Here is a 14,052-nt window from a genome sequence, read left to right on the forward strand (position 1 = left end):
ACACGAATAAGCCAGCTTGGGGGGAGTTGAACAGTCGACTAGAAAAGCCCTGTTACATAAGCAGGACAGATCATCCGCATAAAGTAAAAGGTAAATTGCAGAAAACTTATGGTAAATGTTTGTAAACCGGGGAATTGATGATTGGAATGCATTACCTGCAGCTATCTTCGAACCTTTTCCCAAAAATGTAAGATGCTTCAAGAATAGACTCCAGCATTCTGCAAATTCCTTTGTGATGGTGTCATATTTTTATGCAACGCTCAACCCACTGTAAATTGTAGTATTAAGGCATCTGAATTATTTAAGGTAGGCTATGTGCGAATTTGTATATGAATGTGCTGTATTCACAAGCCAAGATAATAGATAGTAATTGGACTGCTCAATCTACTGTCATAGTGTAAAATTTTGGACTACTTAAGGTATGTGTGAATTTATATATGACAGTGTTGTATAGTATTGTAAGCCGTAGTGTTAAGCCCTGGAAATATGCAAGTTATGTGTGAATTTGTATATGATGATGCTGAATTTAGAATGTTAAACTAGTAGTATTTCTTGTAATATTTTCTTTCTATGGAATTTCTTGTTGTTGGGTAATTATGTTAGGACTTTATCACACTACTGTAAGTGATCATTGCTACCGGGATATTTCCCAATTATGATGTCTTTGTTAATAATAATAATTAAAAAAACTTTCAACGTATTAGGTCGTGTTCAGTACATACAGTGCTTATCGAAGAAATGTTAAGTACAGAACAAAAATTGACAACCGGACACCAGTGGGATCTGAACCTACAACCTTCCTATTTCACGTCAAATGCTCTTTTCCACTGAGGTAGGGTGACCAAGGTTACCATTTCTTGTTGGAAAGAATCTAACTGTAACCTACATGTCTGGCACTACTGCCATCACAACTGTAGATTGCTCACAAGTCACCCATTGTGGGCTACTTCGATTCAACCCCACTGGTGTCTGGTTAGCCATTTTTGTTCTGTACTTAACATCCCTTCGACAAGCACTATTTGTACTGAACACTTCCTAATACAATGGAAAATTTATTTAAACTACAATGCGGTCATGAAAATTAAATATGCATTATGATTTGTCTTAGCAGTTTTACCACGTTATCCATTTGCATTGTGTATCTAATCTGGATGAACCATATTGAGGTACAGGTTATCATAGGAAGGAGGCAATACTGGTAGATGATGGCCAGGTAGTTTAAAGAAAGTCTCTATAATCACTGGGATTACACAAGGCTGTAATCTTTCACTCTTAAAGTTCATTATTTATTTCTACAGTTTACTGAAGGGTAACAATTGACAAGGTAAGATTGAGTTGGGCAAAAACATAGTAAGTAATTTGGATTATGTCAGGTACTTTCTTAACAACAAACTGTATTAGTAAATTGTGATCTTATATCTTGGAACTCAAAAAGAAGTAATGAAAGATTTTCCAAAACTGCAGGAAAGTCAGTTGGAAAGAAACCTAAGATGTTTTAATGTCAAGCAGAGTAAGCAAACTTGGAATAGGAGGATTATTTTAGATACTTTGGTAGGGTCGAGAGAGAAATACAAGTGTAGTAAATCCAATGTAATGGCTTAACACAGATTTACAGTGACAAGTTTTTATCTTCTTCTGGGTTATTAGGCCATGTTGACATTATTACTATGTGGTAGCCCACGTCAAAACAAACTGACACAGAAGACTTGCAGGGTGACCCAGAGCAGCCAATCTTCTGTTGTCTTGTGGCGAGAAACAGTCACTGAAATCAGCTAATCTGTACGCCCTCTTCTTTCCTGTAGAAACAGTTGTCATATTTCATTATTTCAGATGCCTCTCAGGCGAGACGAACGTGCTACTGGTGGATGGTAGCCAGAACTGTAGTCTCCTCAAATTTTATTTTGTGGTTGAGGAAAGAGAGGATGTTCTGCCACTACAAATTTTTCAGGCTGGATGATATGATAATGACACATTTTGTCCACCCTCTAGCAAACTAACAGAAGTCAAAATTGTCACTTTATCAGGAGAGCTGAAACAAGTTGTGATTGCTCATGTAAAATCCATTTTCATATTTTAAAGTTTGGTTTTGTGTGTTAGCCATACAGAGTAAGCTCCACATATGAGACTTTGCCAAAGAGCAGATCTTATATGAATAATAAAATCTGGACCTTATTTGCAGATTTGTTAGTTTATCACTTTCGATAGTTTGCCAGGTAGTTTTGATGTTGTGTTTTTAAACCTTACCAATTCTATTTGTAAGCAATGGGATGAACGGAAGGAATGCATTTTTCTTGCTTCTCTCATCCAGACTGAGGATGAGCCTCAACAGCCCTCTTAATTTCATTATTACTGTAATCATTTTCCTTGTAAAGTTGACTAGGCTGAAAGAAGAGGAGACGAGAGTCCTGGCAACATCCACCAGCAGAACATCAAACACTCTGAGATATCCTGTTTAAGGCATTCAGGAAAATTATCACCCTAATAACCAGGAAGATTTTGAAGTAAAGATTATTTTTTCATTCATTTTCTATAATTCACCTAATAAATTTACATATAACGTGTATGCATATATATATATATCCATCAATGTTTGTACATAAAATTCACATACTTCCTCAATTATGTAAACTGTTGGTCCCACCCTCTCTATAGGGAAAGTTACCTACGCGATAAAAATAAAACATTGGACCATTTAAGTTTCAAGACTAACTCCTGATTATATATCATTAATCTAGCATTGTTGTACAGTGAGACGAACATACAGAACTCACACTAGTTGATCAAAACAACACTTTCAATCTCCATTAAATTATTACCCATTTTTAAACCATTGTAGTTGTGAACCATTAGATTGGTTCCAACTTATTTTTCGTTGGTTCCTAAAACATGAAAGTGTGCTAATGGAAAAGCAAGTCTGAGTGATGAAATTGTTAAACCAACAATGCTATTCAAATCATGACAGTTATGATGATTTAGAAAAGTAGACTGGAAACTTACTGGTCCAATGTTGACTTTCATTACAATCATTCTAACCATTAGAACTAGTCGCTATTCAATGCATAATATTTATATAAAAAGGTCTGTTTGAATTTATTCATCAATGTCACGCAGTCATCACAAGTTAGGACATATGCAGCTCATCAGTCTGGAATGGTAGCTTTTTTCAATGCTTATCTAAAGCTAACCATGAGCATCTTTGATGAGGGAGGGGAGTAGGAAGTGCACTCGCCTCCACCAAAAAAATAAAATAAAAACAGAAAGAAAAGTTTACAGATTTTGCTTGGGTACAGACAAATTTTACTATAATTTACATAACCACATTACTCATAAACTACCCTAAGCAACATAAATTTGCTTGTAGAAAATACTTTCTATTAAAATATAAATACAGTTGAGACTGGTTAATACGTAACTCAGTTCTGTGTAATTGCTTTATATGTAAATTTCAGTAGGTCCCAGCAAAATATAACTTAAAAGCATGTTAATTAAAACTCATTTGTACGTAAATCATTTATACATAATTTGGCGTTATATGTATCAATTTTTGTCAAGTTCCATACATAACACAGTTTAAATAATGTTGCCAACGTATGCATTTCCTCTGATCAAAAACATAGGCGAATTAGGAATGCACATTCGAGTCAGCATAGTTGGCAGCGGGATTTCAGCTGCAGATGTCGGAAGGGTGTGATGCGGTAGTGTACAAAGATTACAAGACACGTGTTCAGGACATGGGACAAGCTTCTGTTTTAACTGTAAGAAGGTTATGAAAACGAGATGCAGTAAAATGATGCTGACAGCTGATATATGCTGTATTGCTTTATAAAAAAAGTGGTTCTATTGGTAGAAATTTATTGTATGTTGCTGTCATTTGGCCATGGAAAATGGAAAGAAAAGAATAACACATTGGATGAGAAAGTAAAATTTATACCAGAAGTGGACAGTAATCCACATAAAACTAAAACAGTTGGAAATGCTATTTTAGGCAAATTTTTAAAAAGTGGGTGCAAAATCAACAATGTTGATCAATAATGTTGCAAACCTGGTATATTAAAAGAATCATAAACACAAATTACACTGTTAACTTATATCTCTGAAATAACCTGTTTTTTAATATTATTCCTGAAAATAGAGAAATTTATTTTAATAATTATATGACATAATATCTAAATCTGATTTGTAAGTAATTCTTTGTCATACGTAAAAATCTGTTTTTCACCTTGATATATGTACAATTCAGGTTCAACTATAACTTGCAGAGAAAAATTTGATTATCTCATATGATTAAATAATATAAATATACAATAATTACTTTCAAAAATAAGACATTGTAAAACCTTCCTCATTTCAAATACCAGACCTTCCACTCAAAAGTTTTTAAAACAAAATCTACCTTCTTTAAATGTTTGTACATTAATATTCTCCTTACTTACAATGAAATAATAATATATTATTATTTTAAAAAACAAACCCCATGGTGCTGTAACCATGATGGGCCTTGGCCTACTAAGCGACCACGGTGCAGCCCGTACACCTTCAGATTACGAGGCGATACATCATCAGTGTGACAAGTCCTCCTTAGCTTTGTAAACTGAGGCCACTATCTCGCAGTCGAATAGTTCCTCATCTGTTCTCAGATATACTAAGTGTATCTCGAACCACCCCTCAGATCCAAGTGAAAATCCCTGACCTAACTGGGAACTGAACCCAAGGACTCCAAGAAAGAGGCAGGTTTGCTAGCCCTATACCACAGTACTAGCATCTAATAATAATAATTATATTTGATTGTTGGGCCAGGCTACTTTGCTATGGTACTAGAGTACACCATACAGCCAGCTTCTCAATGTCGAGTGGCAGTAAATAACTCTACTCCCTAAAGGGACCCTTTAGATGGGGTGATGGTCTGGAAATGCCACTTGAATCCATAAAGCAGCCTCTGTCTCCATGTTACAAACAGCCAGAGCTCCTGTACGGGGCAGCAGCCGCATGTAGGAAAATGTCTGAGGCAGATGATCACTTGGGTGACAATGGCAAAAACCACTGTGTAGTGGAAGGAGAATGGTAAACCACTCCTATATTAACGGCCCAAAGACGAAAAAGAAGAGTGTCCCAATGGCGCAAGGGACCTAAGACTGAGAGAGTCAACCAGAATTAAAACCAGGGCAGGCAATGCTCTGTAAGCTGTAGGAGAAGCAGTTTGCCTAGCTCTTAATTAGTATGCACTGTCTCTGAGACCGTGTGTGTTATATTTTTCTTCTCATGAGCTGTGCAGGTAACAGAGATAACCGCCATGTCATGTACCATTCCCTGCAATAATTGTTGATAACTCGAGTAGGTTACTTTCAATTTTTTTTCAATATTTATTGCTATCAAAGGTGTGTATACTGTAGTACTGCACCAATATGGTCACAACTTCCATGTTCGACTAGTTGTAGCTGCCTAATTTTCTGCTGTTATAACCAAGTGTGATATTTTTTAAAACATTTTTTACATTTCTTCCCTAACACCTTGATGCAGCTCTTAGATCTCACAGTCTAAATATCTCCTATGCGATCTGTGTATTTGCCAAGAGCATACAACAACATACTATATACGGCATAGAGTAAAGTTTATAGATTCTAAGTGCGAGCTTCTCACTATAGTAACATAACAGATGAGTACGACAAAAAGTGAAGAATCAGTAGAACTCAATGAAGTGTATCTCTGTATGTATCCCTTTTATATTTCAAAACTCAGAACTAAGAAGGAATATGATACTTGTGTGAATATAGGATCCAACCATGGGAACCGTACTTGCAGACAAAGGAATACAAAGCTAGGTCAAGAGAAAGTGTGTGAGCATGTACGTACATGCACGAGAACATATGAACACAACGTTGAAGTGAGTTTAGTCATTTCTATTGATTGTATTCATCATGTATGTTAATTTTTTAAATTTTCATGAAGTCCTGTTTGTAAAGAAAGTGTATAGTTCATAGCCAGTCTTTAAAGCTGTGTGCAACTAAATCCATTAAAGCAAGCTGCACAACAATTAAAGGGCTAGGAGAAGCGAACTGCAAAATCAAACCTTGGCTCCATGACTACACATCATCGTTCTAATTCTTTGGGAGCCTATCCCCCTCCATTACCTTCTCAACATTTGATCCAGCACTATAGAAAAGGTAAAAAATTAAACCCAAACCGGTAACCTCTATGAGGGAATCCAGACTGAATGGTAGAAGTAGTGCCTCAGATTCTGGGTATGCTACACCTAGTACAAATGTCAAGCACAACTGAAGGGTTCTTCATCTCAAAGAATCAGGCCCAAACAGAGCTTTCATATAGGAACTCTCAATGTCTGGGCACTTACTTGAGTTGACAAACAAATTGAGCTCATAAAAGCTCTGGACAAATACTATTGTCAAAATTCTTGCAATTCAAGATGCACATACCCTATCGAAAGATATCACAATACAGTATATGCATACTGGATAATCAATACTCATGCCCCTATCAATCAAGACACCTCCAGCAATCCTGAGAAAGGTGAGACCTTCAGTACTGTCTGGAACTAAGACTCTACTCATTCTTTTACGTGACTTCAAGGCCGAGTTGGGTGAGGAGCAAAAGTTTATGTAGACTCTAGGTAAAACATTCAGTCCACGCTCAGACCAACCGTAACGGAGAACGCTTCATTAACACCTGCAAGCAGATGAACCTTAAAATTATAACCACCCACTTCATAAAGAATCCTCATAAGTGTATGACCGAGGACTTGCCTAATGATTGGTTAACATCAGATAGACCATGTCACCATCTTCCACTGCAATTTCTGCAAGATACACAATGTGAAAGTGCTTAGAAGTGCTAATACGAATCTGGACCATTATGTAACTAAGGCTAGAGTGCGGTTTGTACCGAAGTCGAAACACAGATCCCAAACGCCGAAGATCCGTAGATTTCGGATCAACAAACTCAAAATAAAACATGATATCATTCATGATCACCAGAAGAGTGAGTCTCTAAAATCACACAAGTACAGTAGGAAGACATTTCCAACAAGGTTCAGGATGCTGCTGCTATAACAATACATTTAAATGGTAAAAGGAAACACCCATGGTGGACTGAACAGTATGATGAAGCTATCAGAAAACGGTCTCAAGACTGGAATGAGACAGGAAAAAGTGAAGAATTCCTCAATCAGCATAAACTGACTGCCAAGTGTTTCGTGAAGCAAAATGTGCACATGAAAAGGCTTGGCTTGGGACCAATGAAGAAACCTTCAGGGGGAACAACACTCATGATTTTTATCATAACTTTCAAACCTGAATTTAACAATTACCAAGCAATGTTTCCGTGACAAGAATGGCAATCGTGTTTTGAATAATCATGGCAACTATGGATGATTAGTTCAGTATTTTGAGTCCTTACTATACCCCCTTCAGCATCAAAGATTATAATTTCTGGTCCCTCCTTCATTTTACCCGATTCTCTTCCTGCTGACTGAGAAGAAATAAGACATAAGGCAATGATTCAATAGTCGCCAAACTTCTAAAAATGGCTGACTCCAATCTTGTTGCCAAAATTGAAGAACTCTTTCATAATATATGGGAATCAGAAACTTTTTCTAAGGAGTGGCAATCAGCTCTTATACATCCTTTCCACAAAATCCTGTCAAAAGCACTTCAACATCACACTGAAACTAATACTGATCCGCAGACTGGTGAATATCAAAAGCCTGCTTCTGTAAGACCCGCTCCCGCAGTGAACAATCTTTTCACTAACGAGCATGGTCAAAATGCCTGGCTCCATGGCTAAATGGTTAGCATGCTGGCCTTTGGTCACAGGTGTCCCGGGTTCGATTCCCAGCAGGGTCGGGAATTTTAACCCTAATTGGTTAATTTCGCTGGCACGGGGGCTGAGTGTATGTGTCGTCTTCATCATCATCATCATTTCATCCTCATCACGAAGCGCAGGTCGCCTACAGGTGTCAAATCAAGAGACCTGCATCTGGCGAGCCGAACTTGTCCTCTGACACTCCCGGCATTAAAAGCCATACGCCATTTCATTTCATTATGGTCAAAATGAGATTTCTTCATGCCAAACACCTTATTTTGACTTTTAATGATTTCAAGAAGGCTTCTGACTCAACCCATTCAGTCTTCTTGATATCCTCAAGGAGATGGGCATGGACAAGACTCGTTCCATCATCAAACAAACTCTGACCACCACCTACTCACAAGTGAAATTCATGAGAGAAATCTTTAGATCCTCTGACAATACGACAGGTGCAATAGGTTATCACCCATTTCTTTCTACTGTGTTCTTGAAAAGATAATTCATGAATGGAGAAACAGACTATCCAATAATGGTATTAGGCTGGGCACTGAATCCAATGCAGTGAACATCCACTGTCTTGCTTTTGCAGATGAAGTAGTCCTAATGGCAGATGACCTCAATATTGCTCACTTCCAGGTTGAAACATTACAAGTAGCTGAAGCTGTAGGTCTCCAGATATCCTTTGAAAAACTGAAATAATGATGTCCGACAATCCTAACACCACTGCTTTTCTCGATACCAAATATGGAAGAATCAAAAGTTGCATTCATTTTAAGTACGTTGGGGAGACCATTTCCCTTAATGCATCGGAGAATGCAGCTCTGAAATACTGGGCTAAATGCATGGAAACAGCTTTTCACCTCTTCAAAACCACTTACCAGTCCAGATCAATCTCATGATGGGCCAAATACTGCCACTAGATTACAGTAGTATGTCCTGAAGCCTTATATGCTGTTAAATGCTTGGCCCTCACTCACCAAGATGAGATAGAGGGGATCCAATAGAAAGAGAGAAAATTCCTAAGAGAGATCCTTGGCCCACGTCAAAATTAATCGCCTAAGGTCAAATGCAGAACTGTACTCTAAATCCTGGAAAGCACTTGCATGTTACGAGGGAACACTGTCTTATGGTTTTCAGTCTTCTGTCTCAAATAGGCTTACCTAACACCAGAATATCTTAAAGAATGCTTGATCTTCCCATGAGCTGGGAATATACCACTCCATGGGCAACTGCAGCAAAGGAGAATCTGGCTGGTGTCCCTGAGACACTGGTTCTAGAAAGAAGTAAATTCAGGACCCGGATATATGGATTAAAGGATCTTCTGGAAAGAGTGAGAAGATGAACAGGTGGAAAGTGGTCCAAAGGACAAAGAACTGCATTCTTAATCAAGATGAATGAGTACTGGAAATCCAGAAAGGCTGACAAGAGTTAAACGTGGTCTTAAGAGGCTGAAACACTGTTTTTTTTTTTTTTTTTTTTAAAACTTCAATTGCTATAGTCTTTGAGATCACAGGGTTTCTGAATTGTATTGAACAGTTCTTTAACATACTGTAAATGAACAACATAAAGTTGTTGCATTTACATGCCCTCAAATCTCAGCTGGGAACAACACCGCTATCTTGATAATGAAGTTAAAAAAAAAAGTACGTAGTACTACAGAAAACTCAACATTCTTCACAAATATTTTGAATTATTCTTTTCTCAAATATATTTGGTAAATTGTTGCTAGTTGTTAAATATCTCATGGTTTTGAGAAAGTAACCACATCTATCCATCCATATCCTTTTTATTAGAAACATCAATGTTTATTAACTATTTCCCAACAGATTATGGTTCTTCATTAACTTGATACAATTTTCTATTCAATTTATGACAGCATTCTCACAAGAAATTTTTCTGTTCCTATGTAACATTCTTTTCAAATAATATCCCATTCCCAAGCAACACCCATTCAGAATCAGTCTTTTAGCTACAATAACTTAACAGCTCCAAGTTTCAAAAGTGTCCATCCAAGGGAACACTCATAATTACCAGTTACATTAATAAATGATTCAAGGAGCCACCAATAAACTATGAGAAAAAAATACAAAATTTTCGAAAATGAAAATGTACAACTTCAGTTCTAAACCATCAGCTCTACACCTTGTGCTTTCAAGGTGTAGTGAAACTAATTCTACATCAATACAAATTATAACTTGCTTCACATCAAGAAAGAAACAACAGCTACTTAAGGTATGATTTCTACCACACTTCATTCAATTAGAATTGCCGCCTCTTCCATATTGTTTATACACTTAAATTCAAAGTACGGTACATATTTTATGTAATATTAATAATTAGTTACACATAAGTTATTATCACAGACCTCAAACTAATGCTGATCATTGAACAGTATCAAATATATATATACGATATATATTGTTTTGTGTTGGTAAGCACTGCCATGATAAGGTAACCTAGGAACCAAGGAGGCAATGAAATAAATAACACAGATGTTGTAAGTCCTAGTATGATTCAATAACAAACTCATTATAAAGACATTTGCACTAATTTAAACAAAATGTGTTTCTTCTCTATTGCTTCCTGTGCACTGTATAAACAAAAGTGAACAATTTTCTTTAACATTAAAGCATTTTATTGCACATTCTTAAACACTTGTAACAAACATCAGTGGGTGATTCCTGGGATCAAAACAAGAAAAAAATGTCCCTATGAACATATCTCCTACAATGTGTTGGTACTGAGGCCTATTTGCATAGGACACACATGGGCAGTTGCTAATCATCAACAGCACTTTGGATGCAATGTGTGGTGTGGTGTCATCCATTACAACTGATGCAATCACAAAAAAGGAATGGATCAGATTATCTAACTTTCTTGAGGGACACACTGCCTGTACTACTGGAACTTGTTCCCCTAGCAGTTCACCATGCCAAGTGGCTCATGCATGATGGGGCTCCAGCGCATTTAAGTTTTCATGTATGCCAGTTTTTGGGCAACACCTTCCCACGACGATGGATTCAGTGTCGAGGTCCAGTGCATTGGCCTGCCTAGTCTCCTCAGTCTGTAATCCACTCAACTCTGTTCTGTGGGGACTCAAAAAAAGTGTAGTGTACGTAACTCTGGTTAAAAACATCAACAACCTGGAACAGCATATCAATAGCACCTCTGCAGCTAATTGACAGGGCTCAGGTATCTTTGAGCAGCTTCGTCCATGTCAAGGTTGCTCTGAGCGTCTTCTGTGATGTGGCCAATGTACGTCCTTTAACTCTGTCACATGTAACACGGCAACAATGCATTGTAGGATATGTGATCATAAGAATATATTTTTCTTGATTTGATCCCAGGAATCAAAAATGTTTAGATACATCTTATATACAGAGATGGCATTAGATCATCAGAAAAATTTATATATAGGTTCAAAAATCCCTTTTAAAATATAGCTTCAGAAGATATACACAATATTATGTGAATTATCTCATTTCACAATAATAAGCATTAACATGGCACGATTCCCCTCAAGACAGACACAGCCATTAGTACAATATTAAATTTTCCACTACTAATATCAGTTCAGGAGACTGGTATCTTAAAAGGAGCAGTTTTCCCACTTTTAGACTTGTGCTAAATCTATGTTTAACTTGCAGCTACAAGCAAGTTAGTTCAAGACTGAATTTATAAATGAGTCCTTACAGCTAAAAACCAATGCTACTACATAAAGACAGTCTGATAATAAAGGTACAGGTGTCAGTTTAAAAGACTTCCGTGTGCAACCTTAATGTCAAGAGAAATTATCAATTATTTGTTCATAGGTGTCACAGTCACATATATATGGTTGTTGTCTTCTACCGATCAGTCCGAGTTGTGTGGCGTGATACAACAATATTTCAAGGAGGAGATGTTATCAAGAGGCTGCCTATCTGAGATATTAGAGGTGTGTTCAGTTCACTCAAAAGGATGCAAGTTTGATTCCCCTTCAGAAAGATGACAAATTTAGAAACAAGATTTCCATTTCCGGAGAGGCACTGGAGGGAAAGAAGACTGGGTATAGAGCTAACAACTCCATCTCACTTAATGCTGAGATTATGGGTAACAGAAGCCTTTACCTTCCATTTATAAAAGGGTCTTCATAACCTGTTCAGAGATAGCTTTGGTTTGGAGGTGTTATAAGATTTCTGTGAGTAGAAGGAATGAATCAGAACACATTGTAGGCTGTTCATGGCCAGAATGTAGTATGTGAAATGTGAAACATAGTTCAAGATGGTCGAACAGAACTGAAAAATTACCCAGAGAAAGGCCTCCCATACACAGAGAAAATTTGTCATGGTCGATGTCTGGATAAATAATTTTTTTGTTATTTGAAGCCATTTCTTTCCTGTTTCCACTCAGTTCATTTATAACTGTTAGGTTCTTCAGTCTGTCAAAACTAATTTAGGAATAAATCAATTTAGAAAAGGAGACCATATGATAACAGAAATATACCTGAAAAAAGAAACAACTTAATTAAAAATAGAATGGCATGTTTCATTCTTGAAAGAACATCATCAGATTTTATCAAATCACATTCGAAAATAAATTATGGGTAACAGAAGCCTTTACCTTCCATTTATAAAAGGGTCTTCATGACCTGTTCAGAGATAGCTTTGGTTTGGAGGTGTTATAAGATTTCTGTGAGTAGAAGGAATGAATCAGAACACATTGTAGGCTCGTTCAGTTGTGGACTACAATGAACACATGGGTGGGATCTCAAACATCAGCTTCTTCATGGCTATCTCTCCAGAAAAAAAAACTATGGGGATTTGAAGTTAAATATTTTTAAGAAATAAAAAATTAAGTATAATGTGTTATACATGGTTTGAAAGGTAATATTGTCAAGTTCTTTTTACAATTTAGTACAGTTCAATATGTGCTCCAGTTGGGGCATGGTATACATCCGGATGGTAATCGACCTCTGTAATGTTTTCTTTTTCAAACAGTTTCTAAATTTATTTAGAAATGATTTTCAACAGACTGAAGAACCTAACAGTTATAAATGGATAAAGAAATTCAAAGATCAAAATGTAAACAGTAGTTGTGCAGTACTTGTCAGTTCGAAAAGAAAAAAAAGGGGGTGGGGGGGAAACCCTCGTTCAGTTGTGGACTACAATGAACACATGGGTGGGATCTCAAACATCAGCTTCTTCATGGCTATCTCTCCAGAAAAAAAAAATGGCATGTCATGTTGTTTAGACACTTGTGAACTAGTACATGTAATGTACAATTGTTTTATCTACATTTATGAAATAATATTTGCAAGATGATAACATTAACGGCCTGTACCTTAATTAGTCACACCGCCCTTGCATCTTACCTAGTAAATTATCTTCTAAAATAAGTAACAGCCGCATGAGTCTTCACAGATAAGACAAGAAAAATTCTATAGGCATAGCACCTTGAAAGTTGCATTTAAAGGCTAGCACGATACACATTAAACTAGTTTCCTCATACAACAAATATGAGTGTATCAACAACGATAAATATGCATTATGTTTAGCATTGTAAAGAAGTAACAAGTAAAAAACAGGTCTCTTTTTACACAAAATATCACGAAGTATAACAAAACAACCAACCGACCATGAGTTATTAAAATAAACCAATTATTTTACATAGTATGACAAATGGTTTTTATTATACCTTACAGTAGCCAAGCACAATTCAAAGCATAGAGATGAATCTTAATGTCAGGTGTTGATAGTTCAAAATATTCTGACAGAGTAAGTCTGAAAAATATGGTCTGAGAGTTAAAAGAAGTTTATCTAATTGAGCAACATTATTACAAATGGCAAGCCTTACAGGATTATAGTATCATAAAAATTAAAAACGACTAATACCAAATGCATAACCCAATTTAATCCTATAACAAAAAAAATTTTTTTGCTATTTGTTTTACGCCGCACCGAAACAAATATGTCTTATGGCGACGATGGGACAGGAAGGGCCTAGGAATGGGAAGGAAGCGTCCATGGCCTTAGTTAAGGTACAGCCCCAGCATTTGCCTGGTGTGAAAATGGGAAACCACGGAAAACCATCTTCAGGGCTGCCGACAGTGGGGTTCGAACCCACTATCTCCCGAATACTGGCCGCACTTAAGCTACTGCAGCTATCGAGCTCGGTAAAAAAAAAAAAAAAAATCATTTCCTTTCCTATGCAATTATATACATAGTTCCAACGGAAGACAATATTTTGATTTGAGCA

General features: G+C 36.7%; 1 protein-coding gene across 1 annotated transcript in view; it reads right to left on the minus strand.

Moving 5' to 3' along the window:
- Nucleotides 1-1,344: 1,344 nt before the first annotated feature.
- Nucleotides 1,345-14,052, minus strand: part of Ugalt (UDP-galactose transporter) — a 40,493-nt gene continuing 27,785 nt past the window's right edge. Inside the window, exon 2 of the mRNA XM_067151399.2 lies at nucleotides 1,345-1,796. The gene's annotated coding sequence lies outside the window, so the exon portion shown is untranslated. The remainder of the gene's footprint in view (nucleotides 1,797-14,052) is intronic.

This window comes from Anabrus simplex, chromosome 7 (assembly GCF_040414725.1).
Source record: "Anabrus simplex isolate iqAnaSimp1 chromosome 7, ASM4041472v1, whole genome shotgun sequence".
Classification (NCBI taxonomy): domain Eukaryota; kingdom Metazoa; phylum Arthropoda; class Insecta; order Orthoptera; family Tettigoniidae; genus Anabrus; species Anabrus simplex.